Source organism: Microtus oregoni, unplaced genomic scaffold (assembly GCF_018167655.1).
Source record: "Microtus oregoni isolate MIOR12 unplaced genomic scaffold, Mior012 000010F_ref0000083, whole genome shotgun sequence".
NCBI classification, from domain to species: Eukaryota; Metazoa; Chordata; class Mammalia; order Rodentia; family Cricetidae; genus Microtus; species Microtus oregoni.
In genome coordinates this window covers 1096722-1117762 of record NW_024543069.1, presented here as the reverse complement: position 1 = coordinate 1117762, position 21041 = coordinate 1096722, and the positions used below count along the sequence as shown (strand labels likewise).

At 43.4% G+C, this 21041-nt stretch overlaps 1 protein-coding gene across 3 annotated transcripts in view; it reads right to left on the bottom strand.

Moving 5' to 3' along the window:
• Positions 1 to 21041, bottom strand: part of Fhip1a (FHF complex subunit HOOK interacting protein 1A) — a 209443-nt gene that overhangs the window by 112499 nt on the left and 75903 nt on the right. For 2 of the 3 annotated variants that reach the window (XR_005974937.1, XM_041659420.1), the window contains exon 2: positions 8831 to 8938. The gene's annotated coding sequence lies outside the window, so the exon portion shown is untranslated. Of the gene's footprint in view, positions 1 to 8830; positions 8939 to 21041 lie in introns of those variants that run through there. The other variant, XM_041659421.1, reaches the window with a different exon arrangement.

Below are 21041 nucleotides of genomic sequence, written 5' to 3'. Positions count from 1 at the left end.
ATACTGGCAACCTCTTGAGTTTCCTTGAGCCACACATGGCACTAAGTGGTGTCTTACACACTTCACGCTCTGACGCAGTAACTTACAAGAGGTTACCCAGCTCGAGCTTGACAGGGTGGAGGATACCCCAGGTCCGTCTGGCTCTGAAACCTATACCTTTATTCAATGCAGTACCACCAAATGGCTTCTGTTAAAAGAGGGTATGGGGGCAGGATGGAGAAAAGACTGTCCATTGCAGACACCTTCCCGGAGCGTAATATGCAAAATTAAAAGCAGAAACCACCCAAGATGAGTGCTGACCCATAAGTGAAATCCAAACAGGCATCAGATAGAAAGTTTCTCACACGGGACTGTGAAAACCTGAACAAAGAACAGCAAGCAAGACTGAGGCGTGATCTTGGGGGAAGCACGGAACATATACTTCCATCGAGTTATTCAAACATGTACCACGTGCCTGCTCTGTCTCAAAGCCCAAATGCTGCCCTGGCCTCCAAGCCAAAGTGCTGCAAAGTACCGTAGACCCCTAGTGAGGAAGACACCTGTGGCAGAGGCCTGCAGGTACCAGAACACCTGCCTGCAGACGGAGACTTCCCAGCTGCAGAAGCCTGCTCCGGATGCTAATCCTGTTGTGATATAGTGAGAACAAACCCACTCCAAAGCACTGAGTTTTAACTATTTCTTCTCAATGACAGAGCACCTGGAACTTTCCGAGAAGGCCTCTCCCTGGAGATGAGAAAGTAAAGCACCATCCTGGTGGTCAGATACCGAGAAGAGCTCTGAAATGGTAAGGTCCAGTCAGCCCAAAGCAGAAAGGCCCAGTGTTATCATGCTTCAACCCAGCGCTGCTTTTCCAGTGTTTAAAAACAGAATCTAGTGAAGTCAAATAAATCTGGCCTTAAATTCCAGTTCTGCACCCTGCTAAGTCCATAGCTTTAGGCAAAGTACTTAACCTTATGTGGCCCCAATTTCTGCTGTTTCAAAGTGGAGATAAGAGCCTCTTCCTTACTGACACCTTGTGGGCATGACAGTACGCTCTTCACGGGGCTGGGCTATGTCCTGTCAGGGCCCTTCTGAGGGACACTACTAACATTACTAGCCACTGCTGGAGGGCAGCCTCAGACAATGCTTTTCTGCCTTAACACAGTACACGATCACACACACACACCACCACCACCACCACCAACGACGACGACGACAACCTGCTAGGCAAATGGAACAGAAACAGTAAAGCCAGGGTGTGAACCTGCTCCAAAGCAGCTGAATATCAGAGATGATGATCCATTAATTTGGCTAGTCACATTCTGAGTTCAACTCTGAGTGGTAAAACGGCCTGGTAGAAGGCAGTGAAGCAAATGAGCCTGAGACAGACCAGTAGCTGAGAGAGTAGCTGGATACAATGAGCAATGACAGACAGCTGGGCCTGGAGAACTTTGTAGCCATCCGACAGCCTTTGATTCCAGCCTGAGGACGTCCAGGTCCCTCTCAGCTCTTTCCCTTCCTGAAGCCTGCTGCTGACTTTGCCTAAGATCTTACAATAAGCTTCCTGCTATCTGGGTCACAGAAGGCTCTCTCTGTTCTCTGTGACCAGAGACTAGATGGGTGGGAAGCCTACACCCACCTGAGAAAGAGGCCACAAGGGGGCAGGGGAGCATTCTCTGCAATTCTTTGTTAAACTTCACTGAGTGGGTGGGGAGGGAAAGACTGAATCCCTCAACTGAAAAAGGCTAAAGCTGCCTCCCACAGACACATGCTGCCACAAGAAACACCTGGTGTGGGGGAGGGCACAAACCACCTCTTAAGAAGTTCCGTGAAGGGCGGCAGATATGTCTGGTAGAGAGTTTGTCTAATAGGCACAGCTTTTAGTTTGATCCCGAGAGCCCCGTAAACTAGGTGGTGTTGTAAACCTCCACTCCCAGTCAAGGCAGGAGGATCTGAGTTCAAGGTCATCCTCAGCGACACAGCTAGGGGCCAGACTGAACTGCTTGAGACTATGTCCAAAAGGTAAAAGAAAAAAAAAAGATTGCAAAAAAAAGAAGTTCCACAACATACTAATACCAAAGTTCAGGAGTGTTTGTACTTTTACCATGATTTCCAGCTTCCCTTGAGTGGAAAAAATTCCTTTGAGTGGAAAATATTTCTCGAGATAGAAACAAAGCCATATTTTGCTGGTTTTAATCTTTGTGATAGATTTTGATTAAGGAATGGGAAAATAAACACTGCCCAACATTCTTACAGCAACCCCTCAAACAACCAAACATAAAAGCAACACTTCCCTCTATCTCCCCACGCCCAAATAATTTAGAAAACCACAGTCAAAGCGGCAAGCTCCCCAGGCTGGACACATGCCACAGTGCCCACCTCCTACTCTGGTCTTTAGCAGCACTGGAGATTTCCTACAGCACTTTCGGGGGTTCCTTCCCATTTAGTATTCATTTCATGCCTGGCTTATGGCCCAATTTGTTCCATTTCACGCCTTTTGGTTTAAGTATGTGAGTTCTGTATCGCAGCAGAATGGGTGATGGGTTTCCCTGGGCACCCTGGATGTGTATGCAATAGCGACTTGCTTCGGTACCTCCCTCAAATCTGCATACAACAGAGGAAATTTGTTTGCTGTATGTTCAAAGGCAGCAGCAAGCACTCCTGCATAAATCAAGCCTGGAGACAGAGACGGGGTGCTCTGCCAGGCCAGAGCATAATTTATCTCGATTTATTTTTTTGTCAGACCACTACTCAGCCAGGCCTGAGGTCAGTCGGTCCCATTAGCTTTTCCTTAGGCCACCAAAAGGAGCAGGTTCAAAAGCAGTGGCTGTGTTAACTAACAGGGTATTTGCCGTCTTTGCCTAGGATCTCGCTCACTGGGCTCAGGCTGGGCAGAAAAACTCACCCCGAAAGCCACTGGCCTGGATCTGCTATTCAGCATGCTATGAGAAATGCCTGGCAAATGGTGCTCAGATTGCTGCTTGCGGCCACACAGTGTTTATTCTTTTTTTCCTCATGTACAACATTCAAAGCCTTCCTGACATGGAATGGCAAGAGCCCAAGGTGGTAAGCAGTGAACCACCACGCGCTTCAAGAAGTGCTTTTTTGCTTGTTTCCCAGCCAACAAATAAAATAATTTTTAAAACTAGTAATCCTTCAGAATCTGTATCTCAAGGTTGTTTCTGAACTCCTCTGGTAATGGATAAATGCAATAAGAAGAAATATGGCTTATGATGGACAAAATGTCTCTTTAACTTAAAATTCCACGTTCTAATGGTTAGGGCATTACAGACCTTTTAAATCCACAACACTTGTGTTACTGAAGAACTGCAGCACCAGCAGCAGCCACAGCTCATTCTCCTAGAACTGAGAATCACAGAGGCTTCTACCAGATGATGATACATTCAGATTGCTTTTCTCTGACACATTTAATTCCTGATGTCACAGGGAGATTTCAAACCCTAATTCAACAAATGACAAACGCTCTTTAAGGAACCTATGCATCTCTGGGTGGGAGTTCTAATGTGTTAGAAGCATCTGCCCTGGTTGCTGATCTTCTTTGCCCAACAATGCCTCAGTTCAGGGATGGAAGCCGGCAGCCACCCGGGCACGCTAGTAGCCCGCCTGGACTGCTTCTCACCTTTGCCCACCAGACCACAAAGAAGCTAAGCTAATCAAATTCCTCACCCAGAAATTTGAGTCAGATCAGAAACTGCCTCTCCTTGCTTCAATAACTATAACATAAACCCAGGAGAAGCTTAGAGAAGGTTGGCTTAGCAATGTGGCCTGCCAGGCAAGGAGCTGCCACGGTCAGTCTGCTCTGAGTTCTCACTGGGTCTGAATTTCAGAGTCCTTCCTCTATAAAAGAGGCTCCTCCAGGGCCTCTCTACAAACAATTCTTTTCCTTCCCCAACACTCCTACTAGAAATAATAAAAACAGGCATAGATTAATTAATAGTGTTTAAGAAATAACATAGGAAAAATGTATGGGAAACTATTTGAGTAAAATACCCCAAAAAGATAGCTCTTGACTTAGCCAGCCCATTGACAAGAAAGGTGAAGATCAAGAGCGCCATGTTTGTATTTATTTTTGTGTTGCTTGTTGTAACTGTTAGGAGGAGGCTAAGGCGACTGCTCGGCTGGTAGCATGTTGAACCTTACAAGCACGAGGACCAGATTCAGTCCCCAAGATCCACACTAACAACTAGCGACCAACACATGGGGGCAGGACCATATCTTCTGTGCGCTTGTCTCCCAGCTTTTGGGGGCCTCCAGCTTTTGCTCAATGAATATTTGCTGGAACAGAACAAAAACAAAATGGCTTTTGGTAACGGCTTGGGGATTTTGCTTTTAGCAGAGAATAAAGAAAATGTCCTTCCCTTCAGCTTCTCCACTAAAGACAGCACCAGTTCCACTTACGGGGAGCCCTCCTAAAGATGACGGGGAGGAATGTAAACCTCACACAATAACCATGTTAGGCAATAAATGATCAAATGCTGCTGCAACAGCAAGTAAACAAATCTGTCACTTCCCCATGCTGATGCATCGGCTGGAAGTGAGCCTGTTAACAGAGGGACGTAAGTCATTCGGCAAGTTTGCTCCAGCACCTTCTGAAACTTATATCCATTTGCTTCAAATGCTGCCTCTTCCTAAGTTGACTTTCTCCTCCAACCACAGCAACCACAATCACATCACATGTGTCATACCCATGTGGTCCAAATGATGGACAGGAGCCCTCAACCAAACGTGTCACCATAGCAACAAAGGGACTACATCTGCTACCCTCCACCTGCCATGGTCCCATCAATTATTTAACATGCCTATATTACACGGTATAAATGAACATGTTCGTTAGCACAAGAGTCAGACCTGAGAGAAATCCCAAGCATCAAACAGCAAACTGACCATAAAACAAACATATTCTTATACACAGTATAAAGGGATGGAGGAGAAACCCTTCTTAGTTTTGAGCTTCTGCTTAAGAATGGCATGATCTTGGGTTGGAGAGATGGCTCAGCGGTTAAGAGCACTGACTGTTCTTCCAGAGGTCCTGAGTTCAATTCCCAGCAACCACATGGTGGCTCACAACCATCTGTAATGAGATCTGGTGCCCCCTTCTGGCCTGCAGGCAGGGTACTGTATACATAAATAAATAAATCTTAAAAAAAAAAAAAAAAAAAAAAAAAAAAAAAAAAAAGAATGGCATGATCTTGCGAGCTCCCAGCTCTTGTTTAAGGAGGGAGGGACACAGGGGCTCAGGGAGGAAAAACACATTAACCGTACATAGACCTTTTATCAAAGTTACTGAAAATAGGATGATTATACGAGACAGAGAGCCAAAGGATGAAACCCATTTTAAATTAATCTTCTATACTTTGGATTTGGTTTTGATTCTGGCCTGTTTTGTGGATTATTTCTCATCATGAAAACAGGAGACGTGCTGATTGAGGGAACACACGGCAATCAACAGGCAGCTGTGATTATCCCTCTTTCTACCTGTTCACATCTCAACTGACTTCCCCTGGGAGAGCTCTAAAGAGAATCTCAGAGAGGTTCCCACTGTTGCCTTGATAAAGGAAAAACGTTTATATCATAAGAACCAAAGAGAGATTAGTTTGAACCCAGAGTGTCCGATCACACTGGAACATACCTCAAAATGTTAAGACCAATACCACAAAAACTACCTGTTCTATCTTAAACTATCTCATGAATTAATCTGAGCTGGGTCCAGGTTAGGGCTGTCCTCATGCCTCCTACCCACGGGGATCCAGACACCGTGTCAGCATCGACAGATGGAGTGAGCACTGGGAACAGAATGCGGCTCCTCCATTCACGCTACTGGTTTACTTCACGCCAGTCATAGAAAAGAGAAGAAGAAATGGGGGTAGTCCTCCAGAAGACTCTGTTTATTGGTAATAGATAATAATCAAATAAATATCTCATCCAAAAAATAGTTTTTACTTGGTTAAGAATAACTGACATGCTCAGAAAGTGAATCTCTAAGCCAGTTATCAATTAAAGGCATATGTAAAGTCTACAGAAGGGATTCTTACACAGCTCCCTGGGTGCTGTCCAAGATGCTGCCTCTGCATCCTGTGTGCCTATGCCTAGCTTAGCACACGTTGTCTAAGTAGTAGACTTTGAGTAGACTGTAGGGATGACTAAATGATTCATTAAAACTGTAGTTTCCAGACTGGTAGTCCTTCTACCACAGGTAATAATTTTATTATGGTAAACATAAGAAATCACATTTTAAAACCTCGGCATATAATTATTTTACTATTCATACAGAAAAATATGTGGAAAATATTAAATATTTACCAAAAATAATGGTTTCTCTCTCAAAACCTATATTCCCCATAGAAAAACATCACGATACTTAAAATGAGATCCAGGATGGCCTTTCTGTGGCAAATGTCTCCTCTAAGTGGATAAATGCTCACATAAAGCAGCCAAACATTTACAAACACTTCACACAGCACTATAATTTTATATATATATATACCCACAAAAAATAAAAGCATCTACCTTGGGGATCATGTATGCAGCTAAATGCCTTTCTGGTTAGCATATAAAAAAGCTTAAGACAGATAACTTTTCATATCTGACAACACACACAGGGTGAATTATGGCCGCTGTTCGGTTTCTATAATTGAGTGAATGCCTTTAGACAATGGGTCAAATATTCACCTCTTATTCTCAGTCAGCAGACATGCATGCAAATGCGTGTATATTTATGAAATATTATGAGACCCATGGAGAATAGTAAGCTTCAGGAAAGTCCTTCCTCTGAGGGTTTTGGGCTTTATAATTCTCTAACAACTTTGGTTGTTACATAAAAGAAACATTATAAAAATGGCATATAAAGGCTGCTATGGCTTAAAAAGGTTGTCCCCTAATGGCCCGTGTGTTAAAGGCTTGGGACCCAAGAGAGTGCTATGGGAAGATGATAAGACCTTTAAGAGGCAGGGTCTTCTGAAAGGGCCATAGGTCATTGGGGGCATGCCCTTGCAGAGACGTGCCTGGTCTATTTCCCTCCCTATCTTGGATTCCTGGTTCCTGATGCAAGCAATCAACACTAGTGATGAGATGGCCCCCATTTTTGCCACCCAGCACTTCTACCAGATGCCCAAAGCAATGGACCTACCCAACCTTGGATTGGAATTCCTGAAAGCAGAAATCAAAACAACACTTTAATAAATGTTTTTCTCTACATAAGTTACATTTCTCATTTATTTCATTACAGAGACAGAAAGCTGACTAGCCAGGAGCAAAGTAAACTGTCCTCTCCCAGACGGCAAGAGCGTCATGGGCTCTGATCACAGCATTCCTTCTCCTTTCTTGTAAAGAGCAGGCACTCTCATTTGCTGCAGAAATAAAGATGAGGCTGTACTGCATAGAGCTAAGTGCAACATTGCACTTAAATGTTTTCCTTGGATTTTGTATATAAATTTTTCTTTTCAGATATCAATAGCTAAACACACATACTTACTACTTTTAATAGCATATATATATATATATATATATATATATATATATATTTCAAAACTGTCCATAGATTTCATGTGACTTATGGAACAGCCACCTGTATGATAACAACTATTAAAAATGGTGCAAGCCAGAGAGGTGGCTCAGTGGATATACAAACACTCACTGTGTAAACTTAAGGACCTGAGTGTGGTCCTCAGAACCACAATGGAAGGAGAGAACCAAGTCCTGGAAGTTGTACTCTGACCTCCACACACATTCCCATACTCACACACATACATTATACACACAAACATATACGGAAAAAAATATATTTATAAATGGTACAAGACTATCAAAGAACAAATATGGAACAGAACAGAGTGCCCCCAAAATAAACCTCCTCCTACAAAATCATGATTGTCTCAAAGTCACTAGCATAATCCAACAGGTAAAAATAAAGACACTGGAATAACTAGAAACCTTGACTACGACCCTACCTCATTTGAAAAAGCTAATATAAAACGGAGAGATAATATAAATGAGAATATAAGTGATGGAACCATAAAGCTGTTGGTGGAAAATGAAGGAAAAATGATGAGAGGCAAAGGTTTCCCAGGTTACAGAGGAGGCGATAGCTCGTGTGACGCCAACATGCAGATGCGCGCTGACAACTTTCTTTAGAAAATGGTGAAGCCAGAATGTAGACGAGGGGTTGAAAGTACAGGTGGACACGGCTTTCTAAACAGGAATTCTACTGCTCAGGAAATAAGGCCAACCATGGGCAAAAGACATCTCATGGAATTAAAACGCTCCCGCGTAGTGGAAACAGCTAGTCAGGACACGAGACGGTTCACGGAACAGGAGGAAAACATTACTAGCGGACAGAAGATTGATTGATATCTACAACAAATGAGGAGCTCCAAAGAACTAAAGAAGTCAAATAACATAGACAAAAGAAATGAGCTGAAGACAGTTCTCAAAAGAAGACGTATAAATGGGCAATAAACATGAAAAAATGTTCAAGCTTACTAACCATCAGAGAAACACAAAGTAAAATTGCATTGAGATTCTCTCTCACCCCAGTCAGAATGGCAGTCATTAAGACAACAGTGACAAATGCTGACGGGGATGCAAAGGGACCTTTATATGTTGCTGATGAGGAGGTAAATTAGTTCAGTCACTATGGAAATCAGTGTGGAGATTTCCCAAAAATAAACTAAAAATAGATCTACCATATGATCCAGCTCTACCAGCCCTAGGAATTTGCCCAGAGGAGTTTGAGCCAACCTACAACAGAGACCCTCACACACGGGTGTTAATTAGAGCCAGCACAGGTGCCCCACAACAGAGGAATGGATAAAGAATGATACCCGGTTCTTACCTGTTTCACAACTGGTTTGGTGACATCACTGCTTGAAGCCCTCACAGCAGAATTCAACAAACTGAATATGCAATGGGAGTCACTAAACCAACTTCTGCCACCACTGCTCTGAAATTTAAAAAAAAAAAGATGAAGTTTTAATTTCATTGAAGAAGAATCAGTCAAAGTTTTCAGCTCGTCAGAATGGATTTCTCCACACTGATAACTACATGGTATCTTAACTGGCAAGCCTGCTGCTGGGTCAAACTGATGTGCAATTTAATATGTCACAAGTGTTTGGATCATAGATTTGTATCTGGTACGTCACTTTCTATGTCTCCTCCTGGATCTCTAACAGGAAATGAGACTCAGATACTAGCACATTGTAAGCTGGAGACAGTGGTGTCACCTACTGCTGTTAGGATGGCGTGGAGTCCTCACATTCTCCAAATCTGTCCATCTGCTATTTTGATTGTCTTCATTGCTCTGTTGTGAGTTGTGCTTATGGGAACTTGCTCTCAGTCAACTAATACTTAACACAGGGAGATAAATGCCTGGGTTTGCAGAAGGAACTTTAAATGAACTGGTTAAACACAGTCTGTGTTCCCTAACAGATACATGCATGGCAGAAGGGCCTAGTGACAAGAAATGTTTCTACAGAAACTGTTGGTATGGACTTGGAGTTTCCAATCTACTATGATGCCATGTCCCCATTTCCAGAGCATCTTCCAAGAACCATAGAGAAAGGCAGAGCAGGTTAGGTGATGAACCAATGGAGCACCAAGTAACAAAGTAGTCTCTCTGTGCACTCAGTGTAAGAATGCAGAAACAAAAATATCAACGGCAATAACCCATACTCTACTCCAAAGCACAGTTGTAGATTGGCACCTTTACAGTGTAAATGTATATTTTTTTCCTAAGCAACATCACTTAAATAAAATAGTGGGGTACATATTTTGAGAGGTTCTATATATATTTTCTAGAAAGTGTGGATATCTACTCTAATTTTTATATAAAATGTAAAAGACAACAGTGAAATACTTACTTCATTGCCTTGTTATGACTGAAGTCTAATTAAATAAGAAGGCTGTAAAATGTGATATGCTTGAGTATACACTGTATGTGTAGTTCTCAGAATAGGTATATGCCCTGGCCTTTGTTTATACGGGTCTGAATTTGAAATTGCATTATAAATACATATACTTTATTGTTCTAAGTAAGGAATTTATGCACTGTAACAACAAGCAGGTAAAGGAGAGCAGCGGGTGGCCCTGGGAAGACAAACACAGCCATCGCCGCATTTAATGACTGTTTTAGCTCCACTCACGGGGAACAACGTACCTGCCTGTTGGTGAAGTGACAAAGCAGCGACTCGCCCCTAGATTTACCTAGGCTGCTGTAATTATAAGTTTGGACTAAACAGACAGATTGCTTCCATCTGCCACGAGTGTTCCTTGCAGGTGCTGCAGCCTAATGAAGACTGCGCCATCAGGGAGGGCAGCAAGGGCTCCTTCCCCGCTCTCCACAGCACACGGTATGGGCCTCCTCCACAGCACACGCTATGGGCCTCCTCCACAGCACACGCTATGGGCCTCCTCCACAGCACACGCTATGGGCCTCCTCCACAGCACACGGTATGGGCCTCCTCCACAGCACACGCTATGGGCCTCCTCCACAGCACACGGTATGGGCCTCCTCCACAGCACACGCTATGGGCCTCCTCCACAGCACACGGTATGGGCCTCCTCCACAGCACATGGTATGGGCCTCCTCCACAGCACACGCTATGGGCCTCCTCCACAGCACACGCTATGGGCCTCCTCCACAGCTTTGTACACTGTTGGTCAAAGACCCCTATGTAAAGCTCAACTTGGTATCGCCAGAGAGTATCGTGGACTACACTTATGGAACAATCAGTAAATGCTAAGTAAATAAAAAAATCAAGAAACAGTATTTCAAGATCCCCAGCAAGGACTCTCACATCAAAATCCTCCCTGCACTCAATTCTGCCATGGCAGGAACACAACCACTAGCGCCCAACACCTTTGAGCCCGCTGCTGCCATTACCTGAAGAACGTTTTAAAATTTCCAATTGAAAAACAAAAACATTAGGTCACTAATATCTACTCCACATTTAGAAATACCTTGGAAGTTAGAGGGAGGTTATTGTCCATACCCCATTCCCTCCCTCCAGCCCCCAGACCCATCGCCTGTGAAGAGCAAAGCCCCTAGGACAAAAGAGGGTAACAGTGAAACCAGTTTAGAGTGCGCAAGGGAATCCTCCATACTACTTTAGCAACTTCTCTGCAAATCTAAAATTATCTCAAAATAAAAGTGTTTCTGTCAGCGATGACAGGCAGGACCCCAGGCCACATATGAAAAGAGGAAACTAAAGGAAGCTGGCAGATTTAGGAACACAAAAAAGCAGAGGCCCAAGAAAGACCAGATCTCAGCTTCCAGTTCCCAACTTTGTCAGGGACCAGACAGGCTTCAACAATCCTTCCCATTGTAATGAAAATCTTGGACCTCCCCCAAAGCCCCCTGCCCTGCAAAAAAAACATTCTTCAGCCAAAATAATATTTCCAACCCAGACCTTAACATGCCTGGCAGAGACAAAGAATGTACCAAAAATAAATCTTTTAAAAATGTATTTATACCTATAAACACAAGCGCCTTAGAAGAATAACTATGCTATGCTATGCTAATTACACTACACCTAGGTGTATACTACACCACAATACAGTATTGGAAAGTGATTCCAGGAGCATGGAGTGATAATGGCACACCCTGCATGCTAGCCTTCTGATGGCCACCATTACTCTTGCCCCAACCACTATTTACTTGTTTGTCAGCCTGAGAATGACAACAGAGGTAAATTTCACACTTCACACAAGAATGCACTTGCAAATGCTGCCCTGGGTCTCAAGGGCACAAGTCACATCTGCTAACGTATTTTGTACCATCCCTAGCTCAGTGCCCCATGAAGGTAAAGAGTTTAATAAATGCTTCCGGCAAGTCAGCTTTCTTCCCAGCTCATTTACTTTCCTCAAGTAAAATTTATTAAGTATTAATTTGTACAAGGTTAGCCCTATGCTAATGCTGTTTATATTGTTCCCAAATAATATTAAATATATACCTCAGGAAGACTTCCCAAAAACTCCAGAGGAGAAACCGCGGTAAGGGTTGCCTACATTTTCCTGGAGTGGGGGGCAGATGTTTCAGGGCTGTTTCTCCAAACGCATGCATAACTTCTAGGGAGAGCTCACTGGGGAGGCAGGGGGGTTATAAGAGCAGAATAGTGGAGAAACAGACTTTTCCAGCGTTTGAGCTGCTCAGGCCAACCCGGGGAGTCAGCCCTTACTTTGTTATAGGACTCTGTGGGCTCTGATACCAAATTATTAATTTGGGGTTAGCCTATGAATCTAAGCCTTTCAAGGGTACAAACATCAAACACTGAGCCTGAGAGCCTCTCTACCAAGTCCACTGTTGAATTTCTGGTTCAGTAAAGGTTCTGGATTAACGGTGTGCTGCTGATCACCAAGACAGTACATACAAGGCAGTGTGTCCTTTCCCACCCCTGCACCCGAGCTCCAGCCTGGGGCCACAGCAATAGCAATTAGCCTTCAGTTCTAATGCTCTGACGAGGAACCTCTAGATTGCCAGCCTGGCAAAAGGTTAAGGACTCCAAAGCCACAAAATGAGATAACAGTGGCCAATGGTCAGACCCCGGTGCACATCACACCAGACTGCATGGAGGCAGGGCCCCAGAGGTGCACATCAGCACCAGACTGCATGCAGGCAGGGCCCCAGAGGTGCACGTCACACCAGACTAGACTGCAGGGAGGCAGGGCCCCCATAGGTACTGCACCTGCTTTGTCTTTCCTACACATAAAGTTCCCCAGAGGTTGTTTTTCATTAGTAAGGGCTGTGTCTCTGAGAAAGTCAACCATTCAATTAAAACTGAGTTCTCAGAAGCAAAGGCCCACATAAATCAGGACATGCAGTTTGTTACACGGCCCCTGCTTTCTCACCCCAGCTCCATCTCTGCCTTCTGAGCACCTGCCTGGGTGAGAGTTTCCTGAATGCTTGGTCCTCCTACGCCACCTCCTCCAGCCTTTGCCTCAAACAGTCCTTTTAGGCTTTGCTTCTAGATTCTGCTGTCCTTTGAATCTTTCAGGCTCAAAATATCTCAGGAAACAAAGAGCTCAATACTACACCTGTGTCCAAGATCTGCAACAGTTATCTTCTTCTTAAATAATATATGACATGATCTCTCTGAAGAATACTAGCCTGTACCATGCTTTTCGGGGCCACATGCCCTCTAGCTCTGTGAATGCCTCTTTTTCTCTGAGGCAGAACTGGTTCTCAAAGTGTTCTCAAACTCAGCAAGGAGCAGTGGTGCTTTCCACTGGAACCTTCAGGGCAAATGCCAGGACTGGTGGGGCAGCTCAGCAGCACAACATCTGCCTAGTATGTTCCAAGTTCTTGGTTTCTCTTCTGGCTCCAAAATTAATTGGTTAATTAATAATCATAGGTGCCCTTTTGTTTATTTAATACCCTGGACTTATTTAAAAGCTGAACACAGTGCCACATGCATGTGGTCTCAGATACTCAAGAAGCTGGCCCAGGAGGGATGATTGAATTCAGTATCCAAGGCCAGTAATATCAAATACTAATCAATGCATATTGGATGGAAGGATATGATAAATATCTAAATATTTATTTCAATAATATTAATTATATTATTGGTATGTCGTGTATATAATTAAATAAATATTAAGATATTTAATATATAGCATATACAATTAGATAAATATTAAGATATTAAATGGGGTTACTAACTTTTTAAAGTTCCTTCTAAAGTATCTAGTCTCTTTCTCATAGGGTATTGTCTCTTGAAAACTCAGATGTGGCTATTCCAGGATAAAGGAAGAGCTGCTGGCACTGTTACTCTGGGTAGACCCTTGCTAGAATCTTCCAGCTCTTGCTCACCACTGGAAGTCTTCATTTCGCTTTAAATGCTAATGGAATGTCATAACATGGGAAAAATGGGACGATGTGCCTTCTTTCCTAGCAGCAAAGTCAGTTTGTAAAGAAATGATTGCCACACTTCCAAATCTCTCCCCAACTGATTTAATTGTCTTTAACTCTGAAATTCATCACTCCTATAGGGATGTCTTTTTTTATTTGGTGGAAATACTTCCCTGATAGAGGTCATAGAAAACTCACTAGAGCCTTGCAACCCTAGAAAATACTGTATCAACTATCCTTCCCAAAACACACACCTTTCCCCAACTACTCACAGCCCAGGTCAGTTCCCTTCCTTCCTTCCCTCAGCTCCACTTGAATTCTACTTCCCAGATGCAGAGAGAGCTTGCCCTTGGGTTCAAGAACATGATTTATTAATGTGTATGTGCTAGACGTTGAGACCTGATTCTTAGCCTTCCGAGAAAACCATATGGCAAAACATCCTTAAAGTAAAGTCGCTGACCAAGTCTTGGCAGCCTGTCATTCTCCTGGGTGCAGCATCATCTGTCCTGCTTTGTCAAAAGAGCCCTTTTAAGTCTGACTCCTGATTCTTCCCGTATCTGACTCCAAGCAGACGGAATTGGTTTGCAGATGGTCCACAGCTTGGAAGATTATCAAATGCCTTCCCATTTTTAGAAACCCCAAATTATTCAGTGCTAGTCACAAAGTATGAAAGTTTTATTTGTGTCCACTCCGTTTTTATTATCAATGCCCTTGAACAACAGACAATTTTGTTGTCGGCCCACAGCACGCTGAGACAAGGAACACACTCCATTGGGTGCACACCAGGGCATACTGGAGCAGGGTCATTTCCCTGTCTCAAGACAGCCATTACACGGTTGGTGTCGGCGCACACTTTCAATACAGTTAAAGAACTAAAGGGCTGCTACCCTGAGACATTTGTTTTACTACATTAACTCCACATTCTCGTCCTAAAACTGTATCAGGCCCATTCTGTCGCTCTGCGTTTGTCCCTTATTTGTCTTTGAAGAAACCAGGAAAAGTTGTAACTTTACTAACATCTTAGAAAGTGGAAGAAACGGTGGTTTCTGGCACACTTATCCAATTCAGGTTCCATTTAGTCGGTGCTCCACCAACCCCAATGTTCCTGGATATAGTAAGGTTCAAAGTTCTAACTACTTTATTATGGCAATGCCAGACACAGAATTATTAACTAGAATTCTACTCAGATACACTTTAAGCATAAAACAGGAAGGTCCCCTGAGTGTGTGAATCTCACACTTAAAGGGCCTAAGATAAGAGTGCAGCACTTTTTTAAATTTTTATTTACGTATTTATTTATTTATTATTTATTTATTTATGAGACAGGGTTTCTCTATGTAGCCACGGCTGTCCTGGAACTCAGTTCACTCTGAGACCCGGCTGACCTCAAACTCAGAGAACCACCTGCCTCTCCCTTCCAAGTGCTGGGATTAAAGGTGTACACCACCATCACCCAGCTTTCTTATGGTTATATTTCATCAACTATGGGTAATCCAGACAGGCAACTACTGATACCAGATCAGCTTCACCAACAGTAACTCAAGTTCAGCTATTTAAAAACTACTCCATTCAATCTAGTAAGTGTTCTTAGGTATTATCAAAATAAATGCCTTCGTATACATCTCTCAGGAAAAAAGAAAAGTCTCTCAACTCACTTCCCAGAAACACTTGTTGGAAGCTACCGTACTTAAACTGGCCGCTGACCATTTCCAGATTGAGGTTATTTTTCCTATGGTCATGAGTTAAACCCATGAACATGAGCGGGCCCATCACCGTGGACCATGGGGGTTCATTGAGCACATTAAGTATGGAAGTGAACCTTCTAACGAATATCATGAATATCACAGAACCATCCTCAGATATCTTCTCAGATACAGAACTACAGGTGGCGGGAACCCAACTCACACTCGCACAAACAAAGCAGGAAGTATTTTAGCTCATCTAGCTGCACGGACATTGAGGTGGCTAGCTGTACAGAAGAAATCTGGAACTGGGATTGTGCTGCACCTTCTACCCATCATGTCTCTGCCTATAGGCTTTCTTCTCTTCTCCACGATGCCCTCTGCAATCTCAGAAGTAAGTTACCATTTACCTTTCATTTCCATGCTAAAACAATAAATGTTTCGAACTCTGTCTCACAAAAACCCCGAGAATGGCTCTCATGAGTCTACACGCACCTCATGCCTTCCCTGAAGACATTGCTGCAAACTTGGAAACAGGGAGCCTGACTAGCTGCGCTTAAACTACACGCCTAATCTCATGGCTAGGACCAAGAGGGAAAAAATAGGTTATAGATTAGCACTATTATTTTATTTTCTCCAAAGTCACATGAAAAGGGGACTAAATAATGATGAGAATCTGGACCACCACAATCATCAGCTACCCCAGATTGCTGCTGACCTGTCCATGCAGAGGTGGGAAGACTGCTAGACTTCCTACAGTTTTTCAGAAGGGCAAGACAACCTGCCCCTCACAGTGAGTGTCCATTGTGAAGTAAATGAACACATTCCTGGACAACAACACCCTATGGATGCATGGGGAATACTCACAAGTATACCCTTATCAAAAGCTTAAAGGGCAGTGCATTGCATGAAATATCTCCTGTCACTTTAAGAATGACTGCCATGTCACCAGCAAGCTTGCCCATGACTTATTGCTAGCAGTTTTGCCCTAGCTTGCTTACTATCTGTGATAAAGACATGACCAAAATCAACGCGGAGAGAAAAGGGTGCCTATGTTCTGATCCCAGTCCATCACTGAGGAAAGTCAAGGCAGGAACTCAAGCAGGGCAGGAACCTGACGGCAAGAACTAAAGCAGAGGCCATGGAGGAATACAGTTAACTGGTTTATCCTCCAGACATTGGTCAACTGTCTTTCTTATATCTCCCAGGAACACCTGCTCTGGGTTGACAGGGGCCTGGACCCTCCCACGTCAAGCATCAATCAAGAAAATACCACAAAGATTGGCCTACAGGGATTTTCTCAGTTGAGGTTCCTCTTGCCCTGTGACTCAGTATGTGTCAAGTTGACAACAATCCAACCAGGCCAGGCTTCATGAAGGGACTTGTCCCTGCCTCAAATGACCCAGCTCTGACTCTACCTGCAGGGTTAAAGACCAATGGGCTCTGAATAGGGACAGGTTAAGCATGACCCACTTCAGACAGTGAAACATGTGGTATCCACAGAGGGGGTTCTGGAGAAGCGTTCCGGTTCCAAAGAATGGACAGGATTTGGTCTACTCCTAGACATAATGAAGCCATTTTTGCAATTCTGCCAGGGGCCAGCCTAAGAAAAATGTATGGAAGACAAAGGAAGAAGAGGGTAATTCCTTATGACTAAAGTCAGTCATTCCTAAAATCTAGCAGAGAAAAATCTGTTACAAGTCATAACGCCCTTTAAGTTAATGAACAGGGGTGGAGTGCTCGGACTTTGTAATGACAGACATGGCAAAGATACTTAGCCAGAATGATCACATTGGACAGTTGATCATGAATTTAAAAAGTTGATTCCTCCGTGGTGCTATAAAAATTCTATGAAGGTTATTTTCATTTCAGCATATCGACACATATTCACAGCTGCTGATTTTATGTAGGAGTTGTTTTGATAATTGGTACTGATACCATCTTTCTATCGTAAAACATACTTTCATAGTTTAATAGACTGATAACTTTAATGTAGATTATAGCTACCTTAATATGAGTGCAGAATCCTTATGAAGTTTCTACAAGTTTTACAGCGACTTATGGTTGTATCATCCACATACACTTAAAAGCAATTTTTGTTGGCACATTCTCAAGAAGTTTTTCTAAAGTGTTAAAGTTCATTTTCTGAGAAACATCATTTTGCTCTTGTATTTTATATTGGTTCATATAATATTTAGCCAAATTAACTTACACTATTAAGCAAAGTTCGCATAGATACACACAGAGCTGACTGCTGGTGAATACAAGGCCTGACTAGATGAGCTCTAGAAAGGTCTGCTTACTCAGCCAGGTTGCTAATATCACAGCACGCTGTGGGCAACCTTCTTAAGGAAACAGAGCTGCGTTGATTGTGAAAGCTGATTACTCAGTTCCCATGCTGCCTTTGCTGGGTGAATGGAGTCCTCATCCCTCAACAAAGAAACTTCCTTTTACAGCAGGCGGAGACCATTACAGAAAGACACAGCTGGACAAGATGCAGAGGACAACTGACCACAGGCTGTCTAACACTAGCTGATTAATCTGTAGTACAATCTCTAAACCTAAAGAACATTGTTGATCATGTGGAAAGACTGTAAGAGCCAAAGGACCATGGTGTTTACTCCAAGAATAGTGTTGTCTACATGAGAGGGAAACAGCACCCATGAAATCTCAATGTTACAGCTGCCTAAACAAGACTTGTAAGATGGTAACACCAACCGACACATCAATGTGGATGGGGAAATCCCACAAGGCCCCGTCCCTAGATGAGTGCTATCGGCAATGAAAGATTGATGAGGAGGAAGAATCAGTCTTCCCTAGGGATGAGCCCCTGAGAAGTGATCCAGTCTTAAGTGGCCAATCCTATACAAATGAGCAACACAAAATGAATGCAGCAGGCTGTGTTTATAAATGATATGAATGTGTGTGTGCGTGTGTATACACATGCACATATATTCCTAAATATATAAATATCCATTTAGTCCTACACATGTGTGACTGATCATGTGGTATTGGATAACTGACAGGGGTTTTTCCCTAAGGAAGACTATTTCTCCTACTATCAGCAATTCTTGGTGGCCTGTAGTTCTTTCTCTAGGGTTGGTCCTGGGGAAGAGCTTCCCTGTCCATGTTAGTATGTCTACTGCTATCAAGTCCTTCCTTGCTCAGATCTTGTTTAGGCTCTCGTGTTATTGACACTTCATGAGTACCGCTTCCCAGGCATTTCTAGGAGACACAATCTCACAACTGACTTCCTGGTCCTCTGGCTTTTACAATGTTCAACCCCTCTTCCACGACCTCCCTGAGCCTTCAGTGCAAGAGTGTTACAGACACAGTAGTGGAGACTGAGCAATACTCGATCACTGTTCTCTTCAGCTGGGAGAACAAATGTTTGCAACCACTGAGTGAACTCTCCTGTCCCTCTTAAACCATAGAAAGCTAATATTGCTCATCAGAGTTGCCTCTAATGTAGTTATTCTCTCCAATCCATCACTAATTTTATCATTTCTATAGTGGTTCAATTATATGGATGTTTTAATGTTGGCATACGTTCACTCTATAAACTAGCACAGTTGACCAGACTTTAAAAATGACTCAATAACTTTTGCTTCCTTTCTCATTTTCCAGCCTCCCTCGCCATTAAAGGCTCAACACATACAATTTTGTTTATCAGGAGGAACAATTCTTTCATTGCACTTTGGGAAAATGCATGTCTGTTGATGCACAAGAGCATATGACAAGTTCAGATGAGATAGTTCTAAAACCACATAGGTCAAAGAAAAAAAACCTCAAGAGAATTTTTTAAAAATCCACAGGGCAGGGAACCCTGACTGCTCTTCGGACTGGAGAGGGAGGGGGAGAGGAGTGGGAGGAGGAGGAAGGAAATGGGAGGAGGGGGAGGGAAATGGGATGCTGGGAGGAGGAGGAATTTTTTTTCAATAAAAATAAATAAATAAATAAAAATATTTTGAACTAAATGAAAAAAATACAAAATCTATGAGATGCAGAAGCAGCACTTAGGAGGGAACTATAGCACTGATGGCATTGAAAGGGCATCACATCCGTGCAGAAGAAATGCCTAAAACTGAGAGGCTAAGTAAGCAGGGGAGGAGAAACAATAAAAACTCAACAGAAATCAATAAAGCTGTACATTGGAAAGCAATAAAGTCAACTAAGACAGCAGCTGCTTTTTTGGCATAATCAATAAAATTTATAATCCTTAGCTCAGTCCCATTAGACAAAAAAGAAAAAAGATAAGCCCACAAATTATCAATAACATGAAGATTGGGCCATCACTGCTGACCCTCAAATCCGGAGAAAATAATAAAGGGACGCTGTGAACAACTCTGTCGATTTAATAGACTGCTTGAAATGAACTAAGTCCTTGTTGGGAATTCTACTAAAACTCACATGAAGAAGAAAGATGGTCTGAGTGGGCCTGTATGCAATAAAATGCTGTGCCCAGCCTGTATACAGAAGAATTGCTGTACCCAGCTGTGTACAGAAGAAATGCAGTGCCCACCCTGTGTACAGTACAAACGCTGTGCCCACACTGTGTACAGTACAAATGCTGTGCCCAGCCTGTATACGGTACAAATGCTGTGCCCAGCTGTGTACAGTAGAAATGCAGTGCCCAGCCTGTGTACAGTACAAATGCTGTGCCCACCCTGTGTACAGAAGAAATGCTGTGCCCAGCCTGTGTACAGTACAAATGCTGTGCCCAGCCTGTGTACAGTACAAATGCTGTGCCCAGCCAAATGCTGTGCCCAGCCTATATACAGTACAAATGCAGTGCCCAGCTGTATACAGTACAAATGCTGTGCCCAGCCTGTATACAGTACAAATGCAGTGCCCAGCTGTATACAGTAGAAATGCAGTGCCCAGCCTGTATACAGTACAAATGCTGTGCCCAGCCTGTGTACAGTAGAAATGCAGTGCCCAGCCTGTGTACGGTACAAATGCTGTGCCCAGCCTGTATACGGTACAAATGCTGTGCCCAGCCTGTATACGGTACAAATGCAGTGCCCAGCCTGTATACAGTAGAAATGCTGTGCCCAGCCTGTGTACGGAAGAAATGCTGTGCCCAGCCTGTATACAGAAGAAATGCTGTGCCCAGCCTGTGTACAGTACAAATGCAGTGCCCAGCTGTGTACAGTACAAATGCTGTGCCCAGCCTGTATACAGTACAAATGCTGTGCCCAGCCTGTGTACAGTACAAATGCTGTGCCCAGCCTGTGTACAGTAGAAATGCAGTGCCCAGCCTGTGTACAGTACAAATGCTGTGCCCAGCCTGTGTACAGTACAAATGCTGTGCCCAGCCTGTGTACAGTACAAATGTTGTGCCCAGCCTGTATACAGTAGAAATGCTGTGCCCAGCCTGTATGCAGTACAAATGCTGTGCCCAGCCTGTGTACAGTAGAAATGCAGTGCCCAGCCTGTGTACAGTAGAAATGCTGTGCCCAGCTGTATACAGTAGAAATGCTGTGCCCAGCCTGTGTACAGTAGAAATGCAGTGCCCA